General features: G+C 39.4%; 1 long non-coding RNA gene across 1 annotated transcript; it reads left to right on the top strand.

The window, feature by feature from the left end:
* The first annotated feature begins 1,479 nt into the window (after positions 1-1,479).
* Positions 1,480-6,544, top strand: LOC143420512 (uncharacterized). Its single transcript, XR_013100343.1, has 4 exons — positions 1,480-1,529; positions 3,526-3,557; positions 3,997-4,022; positions 5,370-6,544. It is a non-coding gene; the product is annotated as an uncharacterized LOC143420512 (long non-coding RNA).
* The last annotated feature ends 8,240 nt before the right edge of the window (positions 6,545-14,784 follow it).

Here is a 14,784-nt window from a genome sequence, read left to right as displayed (position 1 = left end):
TAGGAAATTATGGTCATTTGTTTGAGGGGAGTCGTCACTATGAGAAATAGACTGCAATAATCCTGTGCCTCTCTGTGCTGCGTGTGCAAATAGATGCACCTGTTTTGGCGGGGAAAAGTGCACAGCCTCTCTGATTGGTGGATTCAAATTCAGCAGCTCCCAGGCTGACCTAGAAACTTACTTCTCTCTCCCTGTGTGTGTGTGTGTGTGTGTGTGTGTGTGTGTGTGTGTGTGTGTGTGTGTGTGTGTGACGTGTGACAGAGAGAGAGAGAGAGAGAGAGAGAGAGAGAGAGAGAGAGTGAGTAAGCCTTTTAATGGGATGATCTCATTCTAAGATTCAAATTCAATATATTTAGACTGGGTGACTGAATTGGATCTTGTGTGTGTGTCTCTCTGTGCATGTGTGTTTCCTTATGTGTACATATTTGTGATTGTGTGGCTGTTATAGATTTTTTTGCTGATTTTTTTTCATTTAACAAGTATATTTGAGGGACCCTCAGCATGTTCAGCATTTTTTCACCTGTCCATTTTGCTTTTCCAATTTTTCTGTTTAAGTTATTACTATTGTGCTAAATCATACTATTTCTGCTATTTTATAAGATTTGTGCCAAATATAGTATTTCTGCCAAATATACACTCAACAAAAATATAAACGCAACACCTTTGTTACTGCTCCCATTCCTCATGGGATGGACGTAGAGACCTAAAATTCATTCCAGATACACAATATAACCATCCCTCCCAAACAGTGGTCACAAATCAGTCCAAATGTGTGGTAGTGGGCACATCTGCTATATTGAGGTAATCCATCCCACCTCACAGGTGTGCCACATCAGGATGCTGATCTGACATCATGAGTAGTGCACAGGTGTACCTCAGACTGCCCACAACAAAAGGCCACCCTTTTCTGCAACTTTTCAGCTTTTTCAGCTAGTTTTAGCAGACAGCTTCAGCTTTAAAGCAATTCAGAATTCATATGATTACAACCAATATGTATTGGAGTAAAAGAAACAAATGTGCAATGAACATGTCAGGAGTCGCTGTTAAAAAGTCTCATGGCAGTGGGGTTAAGGGACCTCCTGAACCTCTTGAGTCCTGCAGTGGAGTGAGATGAGCCTCTGCAGCTCCTACTGTGAGGATGCTTAGGCGATCACCAACACCAGCTCCTTGGTGTTGGTGTTCAGAAGAAGACTGTTCTTATTACTGCAGTCAGTTAAATAAATCTATCATAATAAAGTACATTTTAACATAATGACCTTGTGTTTATTTATGTCTTTTAACCATTATTTCAAATTCAAAGAATCCCATTTGAAACATTTATTAAACTTATAGAATTAAATTAAAAGTTGTTTTTTGTTGCAAAAAAATCTAGTATAATAATATTTAAATTTACATATATTTTCACGTTTTCCATGCCAATTTTGTGTAATTGCGGAGTTTCCCACTTTTCCCACTACTCGTGAATGCCTCCTTTTTACGTCTCCGCCTGACTCCTGAATCTCCGTCCACTCTCAGCTCAATCCGTGCCGGTAAGTGCTGCTTCTCTGTCTCTCTTATCTGAAATGAAATGTCTATAAGCTGTATGAGGGATTTACCCAGTTGTTGTTAGTGACTTATGAAGCCAGTCGAAGTATAAGTCATGTTAAAGTAACACAATGGCTGCTTTTTTAGTGAAACGTTGTAATATTACTATTTAAAAGGAGTGTTTGGTATGCTAGCCCTAAGTGCTAACGCCTAGCCTAGCTGCTATAGGCCCAGTGTGAAATTAATATGGTTCATTTGATTGTTTATTACAGTTATTGTGTTGTATTTGGTTCATTCGGTGTGTTAGTGTTTCTGAGTCTGTTAGGGAAGCTGAAGTTAGTTCTCTTCACAAATCAGTCAGTTAAAAACGGCCTCATTCTTTCGGTTGTGAGGTAATGAGCCGTCATTTTAGAACCACTGATTAGCTGCTGAAGCAGCAGGGTCGGCAACTTCAAAGGAGCCATTTTACCGCCATTAGCTGTGTCCCAAAACGTCGGCTGCATCTTTCGGAGGACCCAGCTTTCGCGGTCTACGTGGACCGAGAAGGCTGTGAAACTGGACGGTCTAGCCTTCAGATTTGCGTCACCGCTGTCTCGCTGGAGTTTAATAAACTCGGCCGTCTGCTCCTTGCTATTTAAAATATAACAGGACACTGGCGTAAATTCTCGACCGTTTAACGTTTATTGAGCTGTGTGAAAATCCCGGAGGACCCACGGGATGGATTAATAAAGCTTTATTTAATCTAATAATCTAATAACTTTGATCTCAGCCAAACCGATTTACTCCAGAACAAATAAAACACAGAAAAAGGCAAACAATTACATTTTTAAGTTATCAGAGTGACTTGTATATCATGTTTAACCTGAGTAGCGAAAGAGCGGGGGTCTGAACCCCCCTCCCGGCTTGCCATCGAGCCGGTGGGTGACAGACGTCTCTGAAAACGTCGGCACACTTTTGCAAATATGCGATGTCTTGATAAACCAAGCAGATATTTGTAATTTACACCGCTACTTTCTCGCCTAAAAATATGTTAAAAGTTTATTCGGGGAAATGAAGGACTCATTTGTCGGCCGCATTTGAGACAGCCTTCGTCGACTGGCTGTGACATAATCGGCCTTCAAATGCGGCCTCCGGAGGATGCAGCCGACATTTTGGGACACAGCTTCTGACTGAAAGCCGGGAGAAAAAGAGTCACGTGCCTGTACCGGTGTGTTTTTGTGCTGTGGGTTAATTAACAGAAGGGAGAGAGAGAGTGAGGATGAAACACATAATATAAGAATAATAACATCTCTTAACAAGAAGTTTTTTTTAATTAGTTAATTTTAGTTTTTTAGTTAAATTTTAAGAACTGTTTAACAAACACTTGTTTGTGCAGGTTGTTTTTTTTTTTAATGAAACCTACACCTGCAGCTCTGTTTAACTTCTCACTTTGTGAAAAACTAACGAAATATAAAAAAGTCCACCTTCAAATAAATAAAATGCAGCAGTGCACCATTAATATTATAAATATGATATGTAGATATTTAAAACAACAGCATATTAAATGATACTGTGTGCAGGTGATAATATTTTTAGGAAGCAGAATTTGAATGCAGAAGAACTCAAATGTTGAAGCCTACAAAAATAACATCCAAGCTTTCATTTATGATTGTTCATGCTTTGAAATTGTGATGTCAGAATTTGATAAAGTGTGCAGAGCTAGGTGTAGCAAATCATTGCTTATTAAATCTACTGTGTTATCTAATAGCACCAAACTAATAGAGCTATCACATAACTGAGAAACGTGTGTGGCTTATTACAAATGGATGAAACCACATTTTACCTTAATGAAGACAGTAATCTTTAATAAGGTGTAGAAAAAAGAGGAGAGTTGTTTGTTGCTGTGGTAAACAAAGAAGTGTACTGAATCTTTTGTACTACACAGAGTGATGCAGTATTGACTGTGATGCTGATTTGAGTTGTCTCATTCTGTGTTTTTGTGCTTTGTCTTTTGTTACGCAGAGTGAAAGAGATCTTTGGTTTTGCCTTTGCTGGTAAGTAAACAGTGATTGTAACTGAAGCAGTATGAACCTGGCATTGCGTAGCACATTTGGCAACTTACATACTTGACTTGACATTTGGCAACTTGACTTTTTGTGATATGTTTCCATTTACTGATTGGCAAAAACACAAAGTCAGGTTTTATTACATGGTGTAGGAAATATTTGGTATATCCTGCACTTGTGCCAACAAATATTGCTGGCTATTCTTTATATTTCTGTAGTAATGAATGCTTTTATTACACTTGCTATAGCCATGTGAGATGCTGCAGTTCATTTATCTCCTCTTTAGACTACAGTAAGCTAATAAAGCCTTAAATAAATTGAGAATTTTACTAGTTAATTTATGTCACAGTAAATTGGATTGTGTGTGAAGAGGCTCAACAGTCTGAATCATCAAACAGTGATCTGATGAATTGTTTCCTTTCTCTAGACTGCTGATCTGATCGTCTCAGTCTGGTAAGTAAAGGTTTGTCTGAGGGAAATGTTTCTCATTATAAATCAAATCAAATCACTTTTATTGTCACATCACATGTGCAGGCACACTGGCACAGCACATGCGAGTGAAATTCTTGTGTGCGAGCCCCACAAGCAACAGATGTGCAAACACAACAACACAAACGAGCAAAATACAAGATACAGGAGATTCAGTTTAGTGCAGTGAGTCAGCACAGCTCTTGGCAATCATCAGATCCTAGAAAAGTCTATGTAAACATTTCCAGACTTACAGATCTCTCTTATCATCATAGTACATTTTTAATTAGGCCCTAATATCGGCCATGCTAAGTTTATTGTAGATTTAGTGGAGTGTGTATTAAACATGCCCCAAATTTGACTGAAAAATGTAGAAACTGCTGTATAGGAGTCATCTGTCTCCAAATTTTTCATTTTGCCAAAAGTCATACTGAGTAAATTATTTTTTACTTTTATGTTAACTGCTCCCCAGACATTATGATATACTGTTGTACCAGGTAAGTACACACAGAAACGGGAATTTGAGACCTTTGGGCATTTAGGATCATGTGAGTTGAGTGCATGTAAGTGTGGTCTGAGACTGTCTGCTCTGACTTCATTGTGTGGGTTTAGCTTGACCATATAATGTTTATAGTAAGTTTCTGTAGCACCGCATCTTGGTTTACAGACTCTGTTTGTTTTTATTGTGTTAATAGAATGCAAAAATGTCCTTAGAAATGTTCCACCACCATATGATAAACATTTTCATTCAGTTGAATCTAATAATGTACTGTACAACTCTTCAGTGTATAATATATGTTCTGTATTTTTCGGACTGTAAGGCACACTAAATTCTAAGGCACATTAAGCCAAAACAAAACAGATAAGTCAAACTTTATTCAACTCATTTACAATAACTCTCAAAATACAGAACAATACACTCACTTTTCAGGATTTATGGACTGATGAATGTGGATTGATCAGTTTGAAATCTGCTTCATAAGCATGGCTCTCAACAGGTGCCAGGCCCTTATACACACACACCGTATTATGTTGAAGCACAGTACGAATTACTCTACGAGGGTGCTGACTATGGTAGCCATGCTCCGACAATACATCAAGTGGTGCTGCTTTGTAGCTTACCAAAGTCATACTAAAACATTTGACAGATTTGACAGAGTGCCGTGTAGCACATAGAAGTGGTTTGAAATCAGTAAGCACAACCATACATAAGGTGCACTGTCTATTTTTGAGAAAATTAAAGGCTTTTAAATGTGCCTTATAGTCTGAAAAATACGGTAAAGCCAGGTTTATTGGAAGTGTGTCTAATTCCACTTTCTTTCTGTCTTACAGGTGACCTGCTGCAGAAAACCCTCTCCCTCTATCATTAACAAGCCATTAACAAGCAAATTCAGTCTGTCCTATCACTCTCCCTCTCCCTGCTCCATCTTTTTTGACAAGGGATTCTATCTTCTATCATTTCTCCGCCATGTACTCTATCTAATTTTGACAAGCATAAGCCCTAGTTTGACAAGAAACCAAGTTTGACAACAAACCAAGGTTGACAACAAACCAAGTTTTTGGAAATTGAAGTTACCGCAACTTCGACGATCTGTTTTCAGAAATCTGAGAGATCTCTGCTCTCACTGCTCCTTCTTTCCTGTCGTTAAACTCTCTCATATCCACTCATTTTACTGGAAATTACAAGTAAGAAGTTGAATATACAGTACAGTAGAAGTCACTGTAGAAACTACTTACACAGCCCTACATTTGTCATTTTAATTTTGCATTACACTTTGGAATAAACATTGATTGGCTGTTTGGCTTACAGGTGCAATTGCTTTGATAAATTATATAAAATATACACCTCTTAAAGGTTTATTTGTAATAAGACAATCTGGTTATTTTGTAATATATACATTCAGACTGCTCTATTTACATAAATATTAAATTAGATTGAACTACATTTTTCAAGTCGGTTTCATTGACTATAACATTTGACTACATTAAGTTTATACTAATATTATTTAAGGACAAACCCATTTCTGTTACTCAGTGTAAGTATTGAGTTACAATTGTCATTGAGAAGCTGCCCTGAGGACCCAGACTTCCTGTTTCCTGACTGCTGCAGAACATCCAGCTGAAGAATCCTCATCGCCTGTCATCTGATCACTACACCACCACAGCTCCTTATATTTGCTTTAAATTTTAGATATCTGAAAGATTTACACAAAGTCTACTTCAAAGCTAAGAGTTTTATTATAGCCTGTTGATTGATTGTTGAGATTTATTCTGCATATTACTTCACAGAAGTATAGACCTATTCATTAACCAGTCTGGTTAAAAAAAAGAATAATATACAGTTTTTGAAAAAGCTACAATAAAACCTTTTAAGGATCTTTCAATAACTTTTATATTGAGTTTGTATTTAAGCCAGCCTTTTTACATCAATTAAACAGTTATAAGAACACTTTACCATTTGTATAGTTTTACATTTATCCATTTAATAGAAACTTGAGGAGTTTTTCAGTGTTTACAGGTTGATTTTTGTATACATTTGTGTATAAATACATATAAGGTCCAGTTTGTACTTGCACAAAATGCCAAGGAAAGGTCAAAGGTCACAGGCCCAGAAGCTTAGATGGCAAAAGGAGAAGGAACAGGTAAATGTTTCTCAGACCGGTGAGCAGGTAAAGGTGTCTGTTACAAGTATTCCCAGTCCAGAAGTGCAGCTCAGCGTTCAGACGGCCGCAGTGTCTTATGCAGATGTGGTAAAGAGAGGTGTTAGCTCATCATCTGTGCCAAATGCTAAAGTACAGCAGGTAATCCAGACTGAACCCCAGCTAACTGTGCAAACGCAGCATGATGGAGAAGCTCCAGGACCATCTCATGTACAGGTTACAAACAGTGAAAGTCGCCCACGAGTGAGTAGCATCTGTGCATCCCGAAGCCAGGCCAATGCTAAGTATGGAAAGTACCGGAATCAGCAATGCATGGCGAACAGTTTGGTTTTCCTGTCATTCTTACACGAGGATGAATTCATTACCAGAGCAGATCTTAACCGTGTGTTGGACAAAGGCCATGCCGTGTATTCAGATGCCAGAAAGAGGTTTGTGAACAGCGTGTTTCTAGCCTGCGATGAACTTCCCTCAGTTGTCACCAGCCGCAGACACGAGTATCAAGTCGACATGTCTCAGTTTGCTCATTACGGCACATTTGATGGTACAGATCACTTTCCGAGCCTTGAACAGGGACTACAGCGTTTGGCTTCAGAGTTTCGCTACGCTTTGCTAGTCATGGGAGGAACAGTCATCGCAGTTTGCAGGCTGACTTCAGGTGAATACGCATACTTTGACCCTCACCCACGTAAGTCTACAGGAATGCCATTGTCGCTAAGTGTAAGTGGTGGAACTGCAGTTGTGTTAAAATTCACACGTCTTAACGACATGATTGACAGGATCAAACGTTTGTACCGAATGTGTAGCATCGCACCAACCTGCACTTATGAACTACAGCCTGTTGAGTTCCACAGTGAAAACGCTGCTGACCAAAGAGATGCTGATGAAAACAGACAAACAGCTACAACTGTTCCAGCACCAGCTTTAAATGAACCTGAATTTGAAACCCCAAAGTCCACTGAGCAGACACGGAAAACTGTGGCCGACACTTTAGCTACTGAAGTGATGTCATCCAGAGTGGATTATTCAAATGAGCCAGCTGCTGAGCTGAACAATCGTCCTTCTGATTATTTAGAAATAGAAACCTCTGCATCTTCTGTAAGAGACACTCAGGTAATAAAAGATTCTGTTCCTCAGAATGATTTAAACACTGCCTCCTGTTTAACTATGACAACAGAGGAACTCTCACATAAACTGTTGAAGCATAATAAACAGCAAAGGAGAAAGATTAGGAGACAACTATTGGTCCAAGAAAAACTATCACAGAGAAAGGAAAATGAGAAAAAGAAAGAAAGACAGATGTACACTTTTGATGAAAGCTTTAAGGCAAAGAAAAAAGATTCTAGTAGAAAGTCTCATGATTCTGATCACAGTAAGAAAAAGAGTGTGTACAAAAAGAATCTATATAAACTCAATGCTACATACAGAGAGAAACAGAGAGAACATTTTAGAAAAATCTATAGAGAAAGTGCTAAAATTAGAGAGAGAAAAAGAGAACGTGTCATAAGGATGTATAAAGAAGATTCTTTATTCAGAGAAAAGCAGAAGGAACGAATAACAAGAACATATAGAGAATCTCCCGTGTTCCGAGAAAAGCAGAAGGAACGAATAACAAGAACATATAGAGAATCTCCCGTGTTCCGAGAAAAGCAGAAGGAACGAATAACAAGAAAATACAGAGAATCTCCCGTGTTCCGAGAAAAGCAGAAGGAACGAATAACAAGAACATACAGAGAATCTCCCGTGTTCCGAGAAAAGCAGAAGGAACGAATAACAAGAACATATAGAGAATCTCCCGTGTTCCGAGAAAAGCAGAAGGAACGAATAACAAGAAAATACAGAGAATCTCCCGTGTTCCGAGAACAGCAGAAGGAACATGTAAGAAGAAATTACAGAACTTGTGCTGAATTCAGAGAGAAACATAAAGCTTACATGAGGTCATATGTTTCTAACCTATATAAAGAAAGTGTAGAATTTAGACAGAAAAAAAAATGTTACATCACTAAACGTTATGGAGAAGAGAGACAATTTCAGCAGCAACACAAGGACAATATGAGAGAACGAATGAGAGTAAAATATTGGAACAGTATTTCTTTTAGACAGATGCATAATATCAGATGTGCAATGAAAATAAAAAGAAAATATCGTCAGATGCATCGACCAGCTGAAAGTTTACAGTGTCATCCAGATAACACTTTAATGAATGAGGCCATATCTCGTTTCAGATCCAACATTAAGTCAGCACCATCTTATGTTTGTACTGTTTGTCTAAAAGCTTCTTTTCCTAATCAGGTGAAAATCTGCAAAAGAGAAAATTACTCAAAACACCAGACTGTAGCTCAGCAGTGTCTAACTGGTAAATTTGTTCATGTGTGTGATGAAGCATGTAATGATCACTGCAGCTTTCCTGTTGAGAGAAAAAAAGAATATATCTGTCACACGTGTCACAGTTCCCTCAAAAGTGGACGCATGCCAAGACTTGCTGCTGTTAACAGTTTAGAACTGCAGGATATTCCAGCTGAACTGTGCGATCTCAACATTCTGGAGAGACATCTGATTGCCAAATGCATACCTTTTGCTAAGATTATTCCACTTCCAAAGGGCAGACAAAGACTCATACGTGGTAATGTGGTGTGTGTACCATCTGAAGTCCAACAAACAGTTGACTGTTTGCCTCGGTTAAGAAACCATTCCCAGATCATGAGGATAAAGCTGAAAAGACGACTGTGCTACAAAGGCCATCAGCTGTTCCAGACTGTTACTTGGTCTAAACTAATTCAAGCCTTGCATAAACTGAAACATATTCATCCGCAGTACACAGATATTATTATCAGAGATGATGCATTGCTTTGTGATCCAACGTTACCTGATGATGACAGCAGTGATGAAGCCAGCATGGGAAGCGATGATTATGATGAAGCAGATTTAATGGAAATTGACAACTATGAAAAAGATGCCCTTTTGTGCGAAAGTGAGTCTGAAAGTGAACAAGCTATTAATATGCAACCCTGTGATGAACAACCAGAGGAACAAAATCCTGATGAACCAGAAAGTGATTTGAACAATGGAGGTTTTGCTCTAGAAAGCTGTCTGCAGCCTGTTGACATTTCAGAAGAGATTCTTTGTTTCACTGATAACACATATTGTGTGGCTCCTGCAGAAAGAAACAATCCTGTTAGCTTCTTCAGAACTCCTTATTTGGAAGCCATGGCATTTCCTGTGCAGTTTCCTACTGGTCAGAATACACTGGATGAAAAGAGACTTCTTAAACTCACACCGAGTGCTTACTTCAAGTCAAGGCTTTTTAACATTGATGCAAGATTTGCTAAAGACACAAATTACCTGTTTTTCTCACAGTTTGTCACTGAAATACACTTGGCTAATTCCAGTATGACGATACAGCTAAGGAAAGGTAAAACTATGACCAAAGATGGACGCAAAATCACATCAGGAATGTTACAAAGTAAGACAGAAGTAGAGAAGCTGGTAAGAAATAAAGATGCAATCAGATTTATGCAGCCACTAAGAGGAACTCCAGCTTACTGGCAGAAAACTACCAAAGATTTATTCAGTATGATTCGTCAAATAGGAACACCTCAGTTCTTTGTCACTTTCTCTGCTGCTGAGATGAGATGGCCTGAAGTGATTCAAGCAATAAAGAGACAGCAAGGTGAAGAGGTTGATTTTGAAGCCCTGGACTGGTCAGAAAAGTGTGAAATTCTAAGATCAAATCCAGTAACCACCATGCGGATGTTTGATAAGCGTGTTGAGGCTTTGTTCAGAGATTTGCTTTTTTCTCCTGCACAGCCCCTTGGTGAGATCATTGATTACTTTTACAGAGTTGAGTTCCAGCACAGAGGTAGTCCGCATATACACATGTTGCTGTGGATTCGAGAAAAGGTAGAAGTAGATGTGGATGATGACCAAACTGTCTGTGACTTTGTGGACAGATACATCTCAGCTCAACTCCCTGATCCAGACAAACAACCTGAACTGCACAAAAAAGTCACTGAACTACAAAAGCACAGCAAGAACCACACAAAGACATGCTTTAAGAGTGTGAACTCTGGTTGTAGATTTGGGTTTCCAAAACCACCATCCACAAGAACAATGATTGTGAGACAGGATGAGGATTCAGACACTGAAGCTGCAAAAGCCAAACTCAGACCTTTGTTGAACCTGCTGAAGGAACCTGAAGCTGCTTCCCTCACCATAGAGCAGATTCTGTCACGATGCAACTTGACAATGAATGAGTATGAACAATGCCTCCAGAACATAAACAAGAAAACAGCTCTGATTCTGAAACGTGACCCAAAGGACTGTTGGATCAACAATTACAACCCAGATCTGCTTGAAGCCTGGAACTCTAATTTAGATGTCTCATTCATTTTGAATGCCTATTCATGTGTAGAATACCTCTGTAAATATATAACAAAGAAAGAATCTGGCCTCTCTGAATACCTGAAGACAGTTATCGATAACTCTGATAAGAACACCGTCAATGAATGTGATGAAATGAGAGCTGTGATGCAGGCTTACTCAAAAAAGAGAGAGATCAGCGCACAGGAGTGTGTGACTCGAGTCTGTGGCCTAAAAATGAAAAAATGTTCCCGCAGTGTTGTATTTGTACCAACAGATGATAACCCAGTAAAAATGAGTCGGCCCATGAGCTTCCTGGAAAGCACAACACATGACAGCTGTAATATTTGGATGACAAGTTTGAGTGATAAATACAAATGCAGACCTGAGACCCCAGAATATGAGGAAATGTCACTGGCTGATTTTGCTGCCCTGTGCCGGTTGGTGAGTGGTCCAAATGAAGGAAAAGATGTGCTTCCTCTTCTAAACCAGCTTGGATTTGTACAAAGGCGAAAGAATGATAAACCAGCTATAATCAGGTATTACCACTGTTCACAGGAAAAAGATCCTGAGCAATATTATGGTCGACTGTTGAGACTTTACCTTCCACACAGATCAGAGCAGGAACTGAAACCACAATGTTTCCAAACCTATCAGTCCTTCTACAACTCGGGTTTTGTGCGACTTCCATGTTCAGACCACAGTGAGTCTGTGAAACGGATTGTGAAAAGAAATAAAGACAAGTATGAGAAGAACTCTGAGGATATTGAGAGTGCACTGGAAGAGTTTGAACAAAATAGGGATGTTGTGATCGATGAATGGTGTAATCTTGCTCCTGAATCTGAAGTTGTGAGGCTGCAATGTGATGAGAATCTTCCTGAGAGACATTCTGATGATGAGAACGAACAGGAGAATGTCCCTGACTACAGTCGTCAGTCTGATGCTGTAACAAAGATCAGAGCCATCAGAGAACAACCTGCAGTCGATCCAGCCGTGGTACGTGTAATGTATCAGAATCTGAACCAGAAGCAGGCCTGCGTGTTCTATGCCATAAGAGACTGGTGTATTCAGCGAGTTTGTGGTTTGAACCCAGATCCATTTTTCTTCTATATCAACGGTGGTGCAGGAACTGGAAAGTCACATCTGATTAAATGTATTCACTCTGAAGCATCAAAGATCCTGAGCAGACTGCCTGCTAATGCAGAAGAAGCTGACATATCAAATCCAACTGTTTTACTTACTTCATTTACCGGGACAGCAGCTTTTTCTATCAATGGCTCTACATTACATTCTCTACTGAAACTACCCAGGAGTCTGAAACCACCCATTCAAGGACTTGGTAACCAACTGGATGAAGTCAGATCTGAGCTGATGAATGCAGAAATTATTGTTATTGATGAGATTTCAATGGTTTCAAAACCCCTTTTTGCCTATGTGGATGCAAGACTGAAACAAATCAAAGGCACTCAGAGACCTTTTGGTGGAATGTCAGTTTTAGCTGTTGGAGATTTTTACCAGCTGCCACCAGTGCGACAGTCTAAACCTCTCTGCGTTTACGATCCAGAACAGATTGACCTATGGCAGGAACATTTTCAGATGATCACTCTAACCGAGATCATGCGTCAGAAAGATGATGTGGCCTTTGCAGAGATGCTGAACAGGATTAGAGTGAAAGAAAAGACGGATGAGCTTTCTCAGTGCGACAGAGATTTGTTGTCACAGGCTGTGACTGCACCAGAAGAATGTCCAACTGAGGTCTTACACATTTATGCCACCAACAAGAATGTGGAATCCCATAACACAGATACCCTGAAGAAGCTTCATTCAAACATCATAATCATCACTGCAGACGATTTCCAGAAGGATAAACGTACAGGCAGAATGGAACGAAGAGACAAACCATTTACAGGTGGGAGAAATGATTTACCTGACACTCTGAATGTTGCTGAAGGAGCTCGAGTCATGCTGACCAGAAACTTGGACACACTAAACGGTTTAGTCAACGGTGCTTTTGGTATACTGGTAAAGGTGGTGAGATCTGAAAATGATGGACACATAATCAAACTGGGGCTCAGAATGGACAACCGGCAGCCTATGAGACACAACCGCAGTGCTAATGCAGCATCTGATGATCTGGTTTACATTGAGAGAGCAGAGGAGAGTCTGAAGTTTAAAGGAGCGGTACGCAGACAGTTTCCTGTAAAGCTAGCATTTGCCTGCACAATTCACAAAACTCAGGGTCTTACAACACAGACAGCTGTAGTTTCAATGAAGAACATTTTTGAACCAGGTATGGCTTATGTTGCTCTCAGCAGGGTGACGTCTCTCAGTGGACTCTATTTGCAGGACTTGGATGAGAAAAAGATTTACTCCAATCCCGAGGTAACTGCAGCACTCCAAACCATGAGACAAGCCAGCGTTGAGGAAATGATGCCTCTTCTTCAGGTCAGAGAAACAGCCAGCAGACTTGACACTCTTACACTGATCCATCACAATACGGAGGGTTTGCCATCTCACATCAGTGACATCAAGAGTCATCATGAAATGTGTTTAGCAGATGTTTTGTGTCTCACAGAGTCTCACCTCCAAGGCTCCTTTGTTGCAGACAGTCTTCATTTGGACGGCTACACCATGTTCAAACGCAACAGACATGTGTCCTACACAAACTTTCCTCACATGGCCAGCCGAAGTGGTGGGGGAGTTGTTGTGTATTTGAGGAATCATTTTCAGGTTCAGGTAAAACAGTATCTGCATAATGTCACTGATCTTGAGTTTTTAGTGTTGAAGGTTCAGGCTCCATTCCCTGCACTCATTGCTGTTGTGTACAGACCCCCTGACTACAGTTTGACACCATTCATGCAAAACCTGGTAAGTCTTTTAGATTCCCTTGAAATAATGGACTGTCACCCAATCATTGTGTGTGGAGATTTTAATGAGAACCAGTTGCAGAGTGGAAGAAAACAGATTCTGGAGCAGTTTCAGTCGAGAGGGTATTCACAGCTGATCACTTCTGCCACTACAGACAAGAACACCCTGCTTGACCTCATTTTTATTTCTCAGCCAGATCAATGTCTCCATTCCGGTGTTCTGAGATCATACTACAGTTACCACAACCCTGTGTTTTGTGTCCTGTCCTCGAGCCAATCATGAAGTCGTCTGGTGAGTTTTGAAACAATTACAGATCATGTTTGTTACAGAGTTTACTGATTGTAGAGTATGAAAAAGATTTTTCATTGGAAAAAATTGTCTTCCCTACTCTGTCTGTAAGAAGACCCTTTCTTATTGCAATGTTATTAATCATGTCACCAAATCATGGCTGTACTTCATGCAGAGCCGGGAGATCTGCTTTCTGTTATCATGCACCTCAGATCTGAAATATACTGCATTAAACGGACATAATTTATTTTTTATTCTCATGTTTTAAATGACTAAATCTACTTATACATTTTTTCATGGATGTTAATTGTCATCTCCTTTTTTGATACTTTTTTTACTCTGACGTATGTATCTCAACAAACGAGATCTTCCCCTCCAAGATGCTTTCAAATATGAAATAGTAAATAAATAAATCACAGATAAATGCAGGTATTTATTATGGGTCACATGAATAAATACAGACAATTATATTTTCTTGATTATAGTAAATTTTGTAGAATCAAATGTTTTTTGGATGAATGAGGTTTTGCTTATCATGTTTTACAGGTAAAAAATGTTAAAAGTTTTAAACTATC

Source organism: Maylandia zebra, linkage group LG9 (assembly GCF_041146795.1).
Source record: "Maylandia zebra isolate NMK-2024a linkage group LG9, Mzebra_GT3a, whole genome shotgun sequence".
Taxonomy (NCBI): Eukaryota; Metazoa; Chordata; class Actinopteri; order Cichliformes; family Cichlidae; genus Maylandia; species Maylandia zebra.
Note: the sequence above shows the minus strand (reverse complement) of the source record. Positions and strands in the feature narration are given on the sequence as shown.